Here is a 16,555-nt window from a genome sequence, read left to right as displayed (position 1 = left end):
GGGGTACTTGTAGCATATTGTAGCGTAAGTATATGGACAAAGTGCAAAAATTGTCTTCAGGGGAAAAAAGCTGGAAAACTAGTTAAAATTCAGCATTTTCTGAAGAAAAGTATGAAAGACAAAAAAACTTAAGTATGGTGAAGTTTCAGGTTTTTGAATTTTCATTATTACCAACAGTTAAGGCAAAGTTACTTCTCGAGTGATAAAATCTAATGTTGGTTTTTAATTACTGCGTTTTTTTTTTGCATTTTATTTCATTGTATTTCATTTTGTTATGCAAAACTACTGTAGAACCTCAAATAGTTTAAATCCCTTTTTATGTATTCCAGCTTAATCAAGACATTTCTTTGAATTTTATGCTGCCTGTTTTTCTATTTCTGTGTACAGAGTTAGAAATATTCAACTTTTTCGTAAGATAATGAAAATACTTTACCTGTTCTGTTTTCTGTTGACCGTTTGAAAAATCTGTTTATTTCTAAAAAAATATACCTTGTGTTTATTCGAGATTTGTGATGTGTTGGTTAGCAGAAAATAATTCACATGAAAGCCTTTTAACTAGATTCATTTCCTCTGTACACATATTGAAAAAATCAGACGTGACAGGACTTGGTCGAGATAATTTGAGTTATTTATTGACCAGTTAATGAAAAAAGTTAAATACATTTATTTAAAATCTTTGAAGTATTTTTTTAATGCCGTTAAGAGTTAAGAAATACTATTCAAATTCAAAATTCATTTTTTTATGTTCATTGTCTGCAGTGAAGAACAAATAAGAAAGAAGTTTAAATTGTGAAAGTATTTAAATTAATTATTTTTTTTAAAAAAATTCTCAGAAAATTAAAAAAACCCAAAAGTGGGCAAAATAATGTTTTTTTTTAAAGGCGTTTTTTCAAAAAAACCCATTGAGTCCAACCCAATTGGGTCCAATTCGGCCAACCCTGGTGCCCCCCCCCCTCCATCTATTTCTGAAATAAAATTCTTGTTGTACTTCCGAGTTGTTTAAAACTAACACCATTCATAAAATTAGAAAAACAAGTTTCAAACTTAATCTATTATTTCGGAAGAATTTAGAGCATTAATGTAAAAAATTGATTAAAGACACTTTGAGTGGTGACATAATTCGGAAATCAAAGAGACTTTTGAATTTTTTCTTCGGAAGTGCTGAAGTAGATTACTAAAAAAATGAGGCTGAAGTTTAATGTTGCGAGTTGCTCCAAAATCAGTGGGTGATCCTTACCCTTCCCTCGTCGTTTCAAGCATTTTTTTAAATATTTTGCGATTATTTAATTTGCTCAAGAAATCATTTAATGTTGTATTTCTCATACTTCTTTCACCTATATTTCATAATGCGCCATATTTTTTGCATCATTTATAGCGATTGATTTTTTCTATTGTAAGTAACTATTTTTATGTAATTTTATAAAATCAATGAATAAGTTATTTTTGTTTTCATCATATTTTTAGTAATATATTATAAAAAGTTTCGAGGATTTTCTGTTATGCAATTTTTTTTTTAATTTCAGAAAGTTATTGCTAAATTGAAAAATTTAATTTGAACTTGTTCATAGTGCTTCATAAAAGATTAAACAATCAAATTGTTCAATATTATGTGTGCAAACATCAGATCAAACAATATATGTATTCAGTTATTATTAATTTGGTATAATATCGAGTTTGTTTATTGTAGCTGCGTATTGAGAACCTTGCTCTGTTCATGGCTGTTTCTTTTTTCAGCAAAAAAGTTATGTCACTGTTATAGCTTTTATGAAAAATGCAAACTTTTCAATTCGTAAATTTTATTTAAGTATAAAAATATTCCTATTATGATTTAATATTGTAATTTATCTGTTTCTCTTTTTGTTTAATTTGATGACTAAAAAATGTCTACGTGCAATCTTTTTACTTTAATTGCGTAATTTGATGACGGTTTCATATTTTTACGAGAGCTGTTTTTTTATCAACTTCCGATGTGGTATAAAAAGAAAACTAGTGAGAGTAATTAAATAAATTTATTATCAAAAGTGAGGTACATTATTAGTTATATTTCAACATAATCGCCATTTAAATTGAGGCCTTTTTCATACCTGGGTACAAGCTTCTTAATACCTTCTTCATAGAAGTTTACCGCCAGTGATTTGAGATGGGTTTTCATGGCGTTTTTTGAAGCCTAACTTGTCACCTCACTTGTAACCGTACGATAGTGTATTGGGCTGACCTTGAAATCTCAGGAAACCAATCAGATAGGTCCATAATGGTAAACCTCCGATTACTTCTTAGTTTGGTCAACTTGATCAACGAGGTCTTCGTTCCATCTTTAAATTTCCTATACCAATCCTGCACTGTCACTCATAAAGTTTTCACCGTATACTCTTTTCATTCTACGGTGAATTTCTGCTGCGGATAACCCTTTAGCTTGCAAGAAGTGAATGACACTTCGCAACTCACACTTGGCGGGAGATCCTATCATGGTAGCCATGTTTATGTGTCGCTAGATAAACTGGTATTGCCGTCGGACGCCCGAAAAAGAGTGAGGTTGTATTGGGAGAGGTGCGCAGTCGACTGCCGTGCATTGCTGGCCGATGCTCGCTCTGCCATCTATCGGCACGATCGGAAGTTGAAAAAAAAAACAGGCCTTGTATTATTAATTTCCTTTCTTTTTTTTTCTTTTTTGAATGATTAAGCAAGGTAAGGAAGACTGGGGATACTTGATCCCCACTTTAGTTTTCAATTTCTTTCTCTGCTGCAAATTATCATTTTTTTTCAAAAGTACGTGAACAAAGGTAATTTTTTCCTGTATCTGACAGTATTTTTTTAGTTGAAATTAAACGGGTAGTTTTGGTAAAATAATTTTTTTTAAAAATTTCATAAAGGGATCATGTATCCCCACATCAAGGGATAAATGATCTCTTCAGGGGGGGGGATACTTGATCCCTCTGTGAAAATACATTGACTTTTCAACAGATCGGCAATTTATTTATGGATTTTAGTTTTCTACATAATGCTTCTAAAAAATATCACCATTTCTAATTTTTATTACTAGATTATAATAATGTGAACACAAAATAACCCTGTTTCAAATTTCACTAGACATTTGTAAAAAAAAAAAAAAAAAAAACACAACTTTCATAAACTTTTGATGCTTTTGATCAGTTATTTATCATCCGATACAGTTGGGAACAAAAATATATTTTATACATAATACAGGGTGTTCAATCAGGGTTTTAACATGTTGTAATATTTATTACACCAAACTAACATTCACAAGTGATATATCAAATGAAAGAGAAACTCAAACAGTGTTTTGTTTGTTGGCATCAGTGCGCATGCGCCTGGAATGTTTCTGCTACAATCCGCTAGAATGCGCTTGTAGCAAAGATGGCAACTGAAGAACAGAAAGCATTTTGTGTTTTACAGAAAACTTCATCTTTCAGCAAGGTGGTGCGCCGCCTGGCTGGCATAATGAGGTACGCGATTGGCTTAACACTACAAAGACGGCGTTTTGCATATACCTAAAAAGACGAGCAGCGGTCACTTTGACCGCCATACTTAAAATAATAGAAATTTCCTCCTTTCGGGATTTTCAGCCATTGAAAAGATTTGTTTCATAATATCAAAGTTTAATTTAACAATTTAATCCTAATATAGTCTGCAAATAAGTTTCAGATAGCTTTTTTTTATTTTACGTTCGATCAAGTGAAATACACATGTTTTACACAATTGGCATTGAGAAAGGGGAAATTTGTACAAAAAAGAGGAAATTTTCCTAGCATGTAATAACTAACAAGTACTATAATCAATCATGCATGTGTTTGATTTAAAAAATATCTTAATATCGCAAGATACCGTACATTACTATCTTTTACAGTATTTCGAAATACTTATGTTATCACGTCACCTGTATATTAGTCATTAACAGTTTTTTGTTTGGAAGTTAGAACAAATGCTCGTAGTTTTAGTTCCGCATAATTTAATTTCACACTATTTTAATCTTTTTCCTGAGGTACTTACTTTTTTATATGCAGCAAAATTGATCAGTGGGGATGACTTGGCCGAAATTGAAGAAATAGGAGTTCTGTTTTTGAAATTTTCTCCTTTTTTTCGGGGTCGGACCCTTTTCACTCTTTCTTTCACTACTTTTTAAATTTTGAGCATCAGTTTTTATTAGCAAGGTTTCTTCTCATTCTAACTCAGAAGAACAATCCTTTTCTGCAAATCTAGGCTCCGAAAAATATTCGCAATAATCTCATGAAAGCAAACTATTCTCATCCCTAGAAATATATTTCTCTTCAGATAAGTCAGACTGTTCATTCAAACCATAATCTGTTTTAGATATAAATCTGCAACAGTTTCAGGAGTTCCTATAAGTTTTGCCTGTCAACGGTTCATCTCGACATCATGAAGATAATTATGTGACTGAGCATTTCATTATCACCGAAGAAAATAAACGTCAATGTTTCAAGCAAAGCACATGTTTTGGTGCACAAAACAATTCCAGCAAACATGTTTGTAATTTACCTGTTTATATTTACTTCTTTTTAGACCCAAAGTAATTTCACGTGTCCAGTCACATGCTTTTCAAATTTACCTTTCCCAACTTTGCCCCCTGTGCAGATAGCAGAAAACTGAAACCATGCAACCAGCAGGTGTTTCGCATTTTCCTAACAGTTCAAAGAATTAAACCTGACCAACAGGTACTACTCAAGCTCAAAAGAACATTACTCACCCTGGCAATTAACAATAGTCCATAGTACACACAACTGATAAGCGAAAAAGAAGAAAACGGATGCATAAAGAAAAATTCACTTAGTGGTCAAAATGACCGTAGTCAGTCTTTCTAGGTATAAGCATTTATAGCGACTATAATAATAATCCTAAAAGGAAAAAAATTACTGTTGTAAAATCTTAATAAATAGTTAGGAAAAGTCAATGAAGGAAAAAGAGTTTGAAAATTAAACGCAGCAAATATGAGCATTTGAAAATCGTTTGCGGTCAAAATGACCACTTCCGTCTTTCTAGTGTTAACCTAACTGTACCCGACAGCTGGATTGGCCGTAAGGGGCCTAATGTAACAGGGCTTGTTTCCCGTGGACTCCACGGTCACCCGACCTAACGCCGTGTGATTTCTATCTTTGGGGGTTTATTAAGGACCGTGTGTATGCCTCCACTGCCAGCCGACCTTCCCCAATTAAGGAACAGGATTGAAACAGCTGTTGCAGCAATTACTAATGAGACACTCATCAAATTTTGGGAAGAACTCGCATATCGTCTTGACGTGTGACGAATGGTGCTCACATTGAACACTTGTAGGCTATTATGTAACACTGTTTGAGTTTCTCTTTCATTTGATATGTCATTTGTGGCTGTAAGTTTGGTGTAATAAATATTATAACATGTTAAAACCCCGCTATTCATTTTGAAACACCCTGTGTAACAATTCTATATTTTAGAAATAAAACTAACAATTTTTTTAAAGTAGCGTAATGAAGCTAAAATTGCTGACTGGATTTGTGCAGGTTAACACATTTTGTCATTTTTTCAAGAAAAATAGATTGATTAAGCATATTACCTTTTTGCTTCAGAAAACTTGTTCAAACACTAGAAATCCATTTTTGCATTCTATCCGCTAATGGGTCTACATAATGGGCAACTCACTTTTTTGATGGAAATCTAGCTATAGCAAAATCATTTTTTTTCTTTCAAACAAAGATTTGACATCTATTTCAACTTGTTCAAGCTCATTCGTCTTATCAAAACATAATTTATGAGTTGAGTTAGTTTATGTTTAGATGTTTGAGGTGTTATGTGGGTTATAAATGTGAACAGATATTTTAATTGCTTAGCATATTTACTGCAGTGATTATTTAAATCTATCACTCAAACTACGATAAATGTTATTATGTTAACATGGTCTTGAATGTTTAAAGTTAATGTCAACTGAGTAAACAACATTTATATTGTTTTCATTGTGTTTATAGTGTCATATGAATACTTGATCCCTGGGATCATGTATCCCTCTAAACGAAGGGATCAAGTATGAGTTTTCAACTTGCTATTTCATAACGTTTTTGAGTGACACAAGTTTACACGCATGAAGACATCACAAGAGAACATGCGATAATTAATTGAGAAGGTGTTCAGAATGGATATTTCGGAAATTTATATGTTCTGAGGTACATATGCATGTATGGATGTACCGAAAAAACTTGTGAAGTTTAAATTGGGTGATCGTAAAATAGAAATTTAGGTAGAAACCTGATTTTATTTTTGTGATTAGAATTCTCTATTTGTAGAGAGGTAGTAGAAATGAATAAATGATCCTTTAAATCCCTGACAATCTTAGTAATTAATTTCCGTTAGATTTTTTTTTTTTTTTTGCCATTGGGCAACGGCATCGGCCATCGGAAATCAACCATTTGGAGAAAAACAATCAGCCATCTTTGAACGATCGGCCAACAATCGGCATCGGCCCATCGGGCAAAAATGGCATCGGTCGAGCCCTAGTCTATAATTGCATTTCTAAAGCTTATTATTTCGGAGAAAACACCCAGACATTCTATTGTAAACAAAGATAGACTAAATTTGTCTTCAATTTGGAAAAACAGAGAGAGAGAAACAAAATTGTGAGGGAAAATCCTTTTTTTTTCCTTTCCTCTAACGTTACTGAAAATTATAAAATTGCGGTTTTTGACATCACTGTTGAAAATATCGCTTGAAAGAGAACTCTAGAACACCTTCTCCCAATTATTTTCCATTTAAGCCGATATAGATGAACCAATTTCGAGAAATGTCCGGGAGATTTTACCAGGTTCCTCCCTTTCCTCGGGTTCTTCCTATGTTGTCGATATAGAAGTCTTAAGATATGCCTTTAAGACTTGTAACCATTAGTATCCTTCTTTCAAGGTACATAAAAAATATGTTAGCGTTGGCTTTATTTTATGTTTCCCAATTTTTTTTTAGAACTCTATAACTTGAATTAGATCCTTAAAGGAAAATAGGAACTAGCCGTAGTCTTTGCTCAACCTCGGAAGAATAAGAATCAAGATCTGGCACTGTTTAGTTTAACTTTATTAATTTTCAGAGATGGGCCAGATTATTCTTTTGCTGACTGGGTCAAAGTCAGACAGTCTGCCCCTGATGATGGCTGATTTTAGGTAGTTGTTTTTTTTCAGCAGCTTCCTTGTTAAAACAACTTTACTCTACTTCTCTAAGTTTGTTATGGTCCCATTGATTGGTTGATAGGTTCAATTCAGTATTGAAATATATTTTGAAAAAAAAAAAAAAAAACAAGATGTATTATTTATCTCTTCCCTAGCTAATATTAGTAACTTATATTTTATTCTCTTGGTCTTTTTTCCTGCTAGCTGTGTCCGACTCCTCGGACTCATTCCAAAATTTTGATTCGACCCTGACGACTGGACCTTCCTCCACCGACCCTGCTCTTCGGGACGCCCAAATAAAAGAACTCATTAAATGCATGTCTGAAATGCAAAAGAAGATGGACAAATTAGAAAATACTATGAAAGAAGAACAAACAAAAAGACAAGGATTAGAAAAAGAAGTATCAGACCTAAAGGAAGAGTTGAAGAAGAAAGACAAAGGTACAAAAAAAAACTTTTTATTCCATGATAAAGTTATTCTTAGCTCAGTTTGTTGAACAGTTTCCCATACTGTTTTAGCTAATTACATATTCTTACGCAGACAGAGAAAAAAGTAATGCCACTAAGTGTATGCGAAAGGGAACAATGGGAACTAAATGAAATAATAAAACTTCAACTCTTCTGACAAATGCAACCTTTTTGCAAACAAGGGGTGATCATTTCTTGTACCAGAAGTTAAAATCACACGCATTTAATGACGCTAAATCATAGTTATTTATGTGGAGGCTTAATACAGGGGTAGGAACTGTCCTAAAATTTCAAATTTCCACCTAAAATTCTTGAAATTTCAAATTTTGTCCTAAAGTTTTGAATTCATTATTTTATTCCCTACATACGCTGAAAAATAAAATTCAACCTAGAAATGAAACTTTTCGTTATGATATGCCTATATTTTAGAATAAAATAAACTTGCTAGACCCTAAGAAATTTTCTCTAAAGAAAGAAAAACCTATGCAACTGCAGCTTTTTTGTTCTGGTGAAGGAAGGGGTGTAATTAACCAAAACATATGCTCAGTATAAAGCTGTAGTTCTTATCCTTACTTTGTATCTGTTGAAGTCTTTCTTCTTATGCAAAAGGTATATAAAAATAAAATAGCACAGAAAATAAAAACAGCTGTGCAGCTAATGTTGCAGAAAAGCAAAAATGTGTCAATCGTGGGGGAGGGGAGGTATTCCCTCCTTCTCTGAAATTGCAGTTCTGTGGTGGAGGGGTGGTGATGAAAGGTATCAGAGCTAATTGAAATAAAATAAATACAATGTGTTGAGTTAGAACCCAAAAATAAACACTTGGTTCAAAAAATATATTTAGAGCGAAACCAAAATGCTTCTCGAAATCCCTAGTTCCATGCTGTTCTATGCTTTTGTTTTGTATTAATTTTTGGACACAATGAAAGTTATTTGGATAATTTCTTGCATCTATCCTTATCAATAGTGTTCCCATAGGGTATAATACTCCATGTACACTGTATACTCTCAAACATTTTTTAAACAGATAGCTTTTAAACTCAAGCTTCTGAAGTGTTACTGACACTTTAACCATCCATTATTATTCAGCTAGATTATTTTTAACTCATGATTTATTTTAATGATATAAAGCAAAAATCTTTATTTTGTTGTTTGGACCACTAAGAGACAAATTTTTTGGGCCAAGATGAGACGTCTCATTGTGGCCCAAACAGCAGTAAGCAAGTGTAGATTACTTATCTGCTTCTTGTTTTAGTTTGCAAAAAATAAATTTAACATTAAAAAAATAGGCTAGACTTAAAGATATTTGTATTTTAACTAATTATTACCAAGTGAACTTTTTATTTTACTACACAGCTTTTTAGAAAACAAAACTAGAAACCTGTTAGGTGTTGCCAAACATGGTACTTATTTCAAAGTACTTTATAGTTATAATAATATTTGTATAAAATAATTATATAAGTTAATTATCATTTAATATTTGGCATTTATTATTTTATTCTTTTCTTGTTTTTAAATCCAAATGATTTTTTTTTTTGCTTACTGTTTCGTATGTAAGGAACAAGCAGTTTTAAACACTCAAAATATGCTTTAAGTAAACATAATATTTCTTTGCAACCCTGGGCCTGAGTCAGGGGATAGGCTCTTATTACTCTGGTTGTAAATAAAAAATAAAATATTCTTTTACTTTAATTTTCTTTTCTCTCTACTGAATGAAGTTTCTGTGAATTAACTAGCTAAAGGTACTTTTTTTGCAGACTTTAGGTAAAGATACAATGATTATTCAACTGTCCCATAGTTTACCATAATTGGGCCACAACGAGACACCAGGGGTGCAGAAAATGTTTTTACTGCCAACATTTCCCCCAATGTACATGAAAATTTCCCAAAAATTTTTACAATACGTTTTATGTTTCAGAAAACAATTCATTCCTATTACTATAGGTATAGATAATTTTGAAAAAAAAAAATGCATCTTTAAAACTAATAAAATTAACTGGTAACATGTAGAACTAGGTATCTAAAAAGTAAATTAAGTGAATACATGTGTTTTAATTAAAGTCTCCTATCTAATATTTATTATTAAATGTAAATCTGTATAATATTATCAAATAGTTAGTGAAAATATAAAGAGTGGTGATGCAAAAGAAAATGATTCAAAAGACACTTGCGGAAAAAATCGTAAAATTAAAAAAAAAAAAAAATTGAATCTGCAAATTTTCCCCAGATAGTTCAAATTTCTCCCGATCCTAGATCGCCGGATCGGACATATTCTGCACCCGTGCGAGACACTTTTCAACGCATTTAACTCTTTTTTTTTTTCTAACATTAAATGAGCTAAATTTGGTGCAATATACTATAATTTGATACCTTTAATATACTCAAGTATGTTTCTGTGCTTTAGAACGCAAAAAATATGTGTTCTTTGTCTCATTGTGGCCCACCCTCCCCTATAGTTTAATGTGCAGGGACCAATTTAAAAAACGTATAATTGATGAAATGTATAAAAGAGAGAAACGTATGAACGGTGCTTCACTGTAGCAATCCTTTCTAATATCATAAATGTGAAAGTGATTTGTTCGTTTGTTACCGTTCTAAGCCTTAACTACCCCATACTTGCCAACTCTACTGTTTTTAACGGGAGACTCTTTTTGCTCCCATCTCCCGATTTCCCGTTTTTTACCTTTTTCTTCCGTTTTTGCAATCAATCATCAAAAAGTTTCACTTTCTTCTCAATAGATGGCGCCCTTTTGTAGTCACCTACCAACATCAGGGGAAAATGATTTTTCCAATTTAATAACTCATTTCGTAAAAATTTATTTTCGGAAGCTTTCCATGTTGCATGTTCAAAGAAACACATGCTTTGCCGAAAATTGCCGCAGATTTCAATCCTTTTGCATCTTGAAAATATTTCCATTATTTTGAAACTTTGAAGTTATTTTAACATGTGCTACCCTATACCTACTTATTTTGTATTTTATTTTCATAAAAAATGATTTCTTTTGGGGAATATTAGTAATTAAATTTTTGTAGCGACTTTTTTGGTAGAGACTATGAAATGTACGAAACTTTGAGCAATTAACTCATTATTTGGTTCTCTTTTGCTGAATTTTTTATTTTTCTTTCTGTACCGATGAGCTTACATCTGAGAAAAAGCCCCATTTCACTTTAAGTTTAGTATTTATGTTATTTAAAAACATAATTTAATAATTTTGTTGTGAAATATGTCGCTGGTGAATCATCTATATACCTCTAGTGGAGAATCTCCCTTTTTTCTTCTTCAAAGATTGGCAAGTATGCTACCCAACTGTTCTCCCTGAAATTTTGTACACATGTTGTCGGGGTCTGCGAGGTGAACATAGGGTGCCTTTCTTTTAGAAAAAAGATGTCATGATTTTTATTCCAATTTTAATGAAAATCATAGAATTGCAAATATCTCATTAAAAAAGAAGTCATACTTGTTTGATTTTTGCTGCGTGTTAAAGAGCCATTAGAAAGCTGCACAGGGGGGAATTTTATACCCGAAGTTCAAGGGATGATTGGGACGCCCCCTAATTCGTCATTTTGAGTTGATTTCATAGTCTGAACCGAGGCTTATCTTGATTTTTAGACTCACATATTGCCAAGAGTTTTAGACAAGGAAGTAGTATTTTCATATTACGAGTATGACGCGAGGCTTATTTTGGTTTTTAAAGATTTAGGTGTTTTCTCTACAGAGCTGAGATTCTCCCGGCAGAAACTGGTTTTTGCCCTGCCCGTGGCAGAAACTGGTTATAACCGGCAAAAACAGGCAGAAACGGGCAAAAACTGAAAAATGTCTTTAATAGTTTGGGTAATTATACTAAATGATACTTGTTGATGTAAACTATAAAATGTAACTCCATTTCATCTTATTGTAAAAAATAAAATTTCTTGCTATTACCTTTGATTTAGTTCAGAAATAGCAGATGCTCAAACCACTTAGACTAATATAACAAAAGGACGAGAATCTTGAGGGCGCTTAGGAAAAAGAAATGGCATACGGATTTAAACAGGCAGTTACTGATTGTCATTTTCTAGCCTATATACTGCATATAAAGTGCTTGGGATTGAAATTTTCATGTGCTCAAGAAGAAAGCACCAGAATTTCACTTGTGAATATTAACCTGCATAATTTTGAACGTAACATCACAGCTTTGCAAAAGGAATTGATCCCATTTCCCAAAACTTATTTTTCCAATCAAGCTTTTATAACAACCCCAGTTATTACATAGAGAGTCTGTTCAAAAAAGTGGAGGAAAAGTTTCACAAATCTTACTTGTACCTTGATTGCATTCCTGCCAGTTCTGTTGCGAGAATATTCCAAAATATTTCATTTGTGCATATTAAATTAAAAAACCATTTGAATTTTCAATCCACCTTTTCTAAGAGACAACTGCCGAGTACATACAATGTATTATTTAATTTTGAATGTTTTTGTGATTAAATTGTGCTTTGGTTAAAATTAAATTTTTCCATGCAAATTTTCTGCTGTTTATCAGTAATTGCTTTTATATCATTTTGCCAGTTTCTGCCACAAATGTGGCAGAAAGGGGTTTTTGCCATGCCAGTTTTAACCGGTATCTACCAGTGGTTTTAACCGGCTCGGCAGAAACTTGCCGACCCTGTTTTTCCAAGACAAGTAGTCGTTTTGCAAAATATGTTTTGCTGAAAAAAATGCATGAATACTATTTCAGAATCATAGCCATGAATCTGGTGCAAATGGTTTCATTTTGGGTTTTAGGATTTAACATAATTCATTACTCTGAGTGTAACAGCTGCAGTATTATTTGGAATTTAGTCGCAGCTATTTTACATACAAACACCTTTTACTTCTCGGCCCTTGCATATTACTCAGTTAACTGTGAACTCGGCGCCAAGATTTCGATTACAAAGATAATTGGCCAGTTTTTCAATTGTCGCCAAGTTTGTAATGAAAATAATTTTGCAAAATTTGCACTACGCCAGACTCTCAACATTCCCGAACTTGTAAAACACGCTGTGCAATTTTTTTTTCTCTCCATTGGTTAGGAATATAGGTGTAAGCTAATCTTTGCAATCTTGCCCCACCTCGGAGCTGGTTACAAGCAATTTTTTGTCAGAATAATTACCTGTTTGACCTCACCATTTCCGATTGCAGTAAAATATGCCACGCAAGATATATGTGACAAGATAAGTAATCCTCCCAGTTTTTAGATTTCAATTTTGAAAATTGTTCAATACGAAGCTTGTAAAACAATTCAATGTGAGGAAAAATGAAAAGTGTGTTCTTACAGATGACCAACTTATATCCCAGTTACAATAGAATGAAAATTCAAAAACCAGTTTTAAAGCTAAAAAATAACAGTTTAAAAAACTAAAAAAACATGCTTTAGTAGCAAAATGAACTAAAAAGTTAACAATGATCTTTGGATGACAAGTATATAAAGTAATTGACCAAGCACTTAATTTTACTGTAGTAAAAAAAAAGGGCGGGGGGCTGCCTATTTACATTTTTGCATGGATAAGAAGTGGAAGAAATTTGAGACAACTCATAAGAAGTCCCCCCACGCTTTTTTTCTATTACAGTAAAATTAAGTGTTTGGTCAATTACTTTATATACTTGTTATCCAAAGATTACTTTAAACTTTTTAGTTCATTTTGCTACTAAAGCGTGTTTTTTTAGTTTTTTTTAAACTATTATTTTTACATTTCTGAAAAATATAAAGTCCTTATTACTGTTTTTTTTCTTTTTTTTTTTTTTAAATTTCAAATAAGATTTAGATACTAAATATTGCTAACACTTGTAACTCTTAAATGATATCTTTGTGCATGTGTTCGATTTTCGTAATGGAATGCATTTTAGTATTCTATTGCATTATTTCCATCAGCCATTTTGAATACTTTCTGGTAAATTCATGTGCAAACATTGTTACATTCCGCTGCTCTGATTTGTACATTGTAAGTAATTCTAATAAGCCACTGGCTATTTGTCCGACGGGAAAGTTGGACCCACAAACATACAAGTTAAGCTAAAAAAAGCGCTTTAAAAATGGAACTTTATGGATATGACTTCCTTACAACAGATTTAAATTTCAAGTGCTTTGACTTTTAACCCTAACTATCTCAAAACATTTGGAAAATTTTCGAAAGCAAATTGTTGCTCTAACACTATCTGTCCACTGCATTGAAAATTAGGCTCCACAGATGCAAGGCACTGAAAAAAAAAAATGTGTTAAAAAAATTAAATAGATAATATTGCATCAAAAGTAATATTAAAACATGTGCAGGTACTGTATAAACATTCAGATTTTAAAAATTTGATAATAATTTTTTTATAAGCTATGTCTGCAAGATCACAGTTCAATGACTATAAATTTTCAAAGAGCCTTTGACCATGTCTATAATTAATATCAACGCTTAAGTCATTCTTTACATTAAAAGTATATAGCAACAAACTTTCTTTCGCAAACAATAAATTAAGGATTTAATTTTTTCACTCAAGATGTACACTGCAATTGATACGAGAAAAATGGCATAATTGAACAATTCAAATTCCTTGTGTAACTGTAAAGCAAGTTGAGATATTTTCTTTAAACGCTCGTATGTTTCGAGAGATCGAAATGTTGTCAATTTTTTTCAGTTAGTACACAGCCTTGGGTGGTTTTATCGTGAAAGGAGAGCGTTCAAGACAAAGTTTACCTTTTCACTTCATAGACATTGCAGTATAGCATATTTTCTTGCTGCAAAGTTGTTTTCAAAGTCTTTGAATTTCTTGTCAGAGGTTTAATTTTTTAAAGTAGAAGTATAGGCTGAATTTCCAATGAGTTTTGAAGCAAAAATTAAGATGTTTGTGTGACAATTTTTCAAGATATACGAAAACAAAAAAGAAAGGTCGTGTGATTGGCCGGCTCTTTCGAAAAGGAAATAGTTTGTGCCTGTGAGGTCCGAGAGATCTTGCCGACTCATAAACTGTAAGCGACCGTAAGATGAAATGCAATGTGTTTCATTTAATTTAGTTTTCAGGATGCCCAAGTTACCATTAATAGCTAAATGGTATTTTCTAGCTTGGAATCAATTATGCAAATTATGAAGTATTGGTGACAAGTTTTTTGAGCTAATCACACAAATGGTTTTACACCTGTGATTTTTTTCAGGAAAATAACTTATTATATTAATTTCAAGATGCTAAGAAAGTATGTAAGACAGATTCCTTGTCTTCTGATAATTTTGTTTTCTCTTGACAGAGATCCTTGATTTGAAGACATTCAAAATAAATGGAAAAAAAAACATCAATACTGTGTACCAAAAGGTCTTCAACACAAGTAAGTTCTTTTTTCATTAAAAAAAAAAAAAAAAACTGTGTTCCTAAATAGAACAGTATGCATGAAGCATCACAAATAAGTCAAACTTAGTGATCCATTTTATGAAGCTTTAATGTACAAACACCATCACATTTTAGAAGTGGTGTTGGGGCAAATCCCTAACCTAGCAGCATTGTGAGGACCATTCAGATACTAATCACGGCATTACTGAGCTGCCGGGTTAGGTTTGCCGCCGCGCATATTAGCAAATTGGACTTTCTGGTATTACAGCAGTAACACTGAATAACACTACTACGTAACTAGATTAAAGTCAACTGCATAAAAGAGTTGAATGTTCACATTGAATAAATGTTCAATATAAAACATTACTTTGATGTGTTTTATTTTGTCTTTGATGTTTTGTCACAAAATACAATTTCTCTATGAACATAGCTTTGGACCCTTTCAGACGGTTTTGGACGTAGTGTCCAAAACCTTGCCGACCCTGCATTCTAAGTTTGAAAAAAGAAGGAAGTAAGTTCTGGAAACTTTTAAAAACCTTCTGAAACTTTGAAGAATTTTCTCCAAGAAACGAACAAAATCCACTACCATCTAAGCGATGCAACAATTGGTGATTTTTTAAAAAATGTCACCGGAAAAAGATCCTTAAGCCTTGTTTAAGGGTTAAAGTGGTATTTTTTTTTAAATAATGAGGATAGTTTACTAAAAGGACAATCTTTTTCTCTGCTGTTGTATCTTCTAATTCCACTTTGACTCGTTTTGCGTCAAAAAAGAGTAACATTTTTTTAAATCTTAAAGTGATACTAATACATCTTTCTCAGTGGTGTGCCGAATCAAAATATTTGAATTATGAATACAATTTTAATGATTGTATACATTGGCATAAAATCCTGAAATTAATTGTTGGGAATTCCAAATAATGTTATCAATTCTTTACGTTTATTTTGATACATTTGGCTTTATTTAAATCCCTATTTTCTTTTATCCTGCAAAGTCACAAATGCTAATTTCAATGATTGTAACGTATTTCCCGGTCTAGACACGTGCGTGCCTTACGTCGCGAAATGACAAAGATCCTCTTTCGTTTGATTGGCCGCCGGGAAATATGCATCTCAAACGCATGTCTTGAAATCCATGCAAATGGCTCCGGCTGGCTACATATGTCGTTTCGGTAGCTGAGGCGCCATGTTTTTAGTTTCTCGGCCGCCATGCTCTCGATGAAGCAGTTTAAAATTGTAAACTGTATCAGCAAACCTAACGTTTAAATGAATGACTCTCCATTAGTCATATTGCAAATTTATCATTAATGGTGTTGAATGTGTACTAAATTATCGATGCTTCGAGAGAACATATTCTCCTATTTCATATGTAAACAGTTCGCCAAGGATTTCTCTGTATTACATCACCATGGAGGAAATAAAAAGAAATAGTTTCAGCCACAGGTATTGTTTTCTGCAAAGGACAATTATTTTTTCCAACTCAAAAGGGAACTAATTAAATGAGTCATTGGCGAGATAACTTCCTTCAAACTAATCTCGACGCACGATACTAATGATGATTGTATTGGAGCTATACCTGTCTTATATTTGACCTTAGCACTTGATTCTTTTG

The sequence above is a fragment of the Uloborus diversus genome, unplaced genomic scaffold (genome assembly GCF_026930045.1).
Source record: "Uloborus diversus isolate 005 unplaced genomic scaffold, Udiv.v.3.1 scaffold_125, whole genome shotgun sequence".
Taxonomy (NCBI): domain Eukaryota; kingdom Metazoa; phylum Arthropoda; class Arachnida; order Araneae; family Uloboridae; genus Uloborus; species Uloborus diversus.
Note: the sequence above shows the minus strand (reverse complement) of the source record.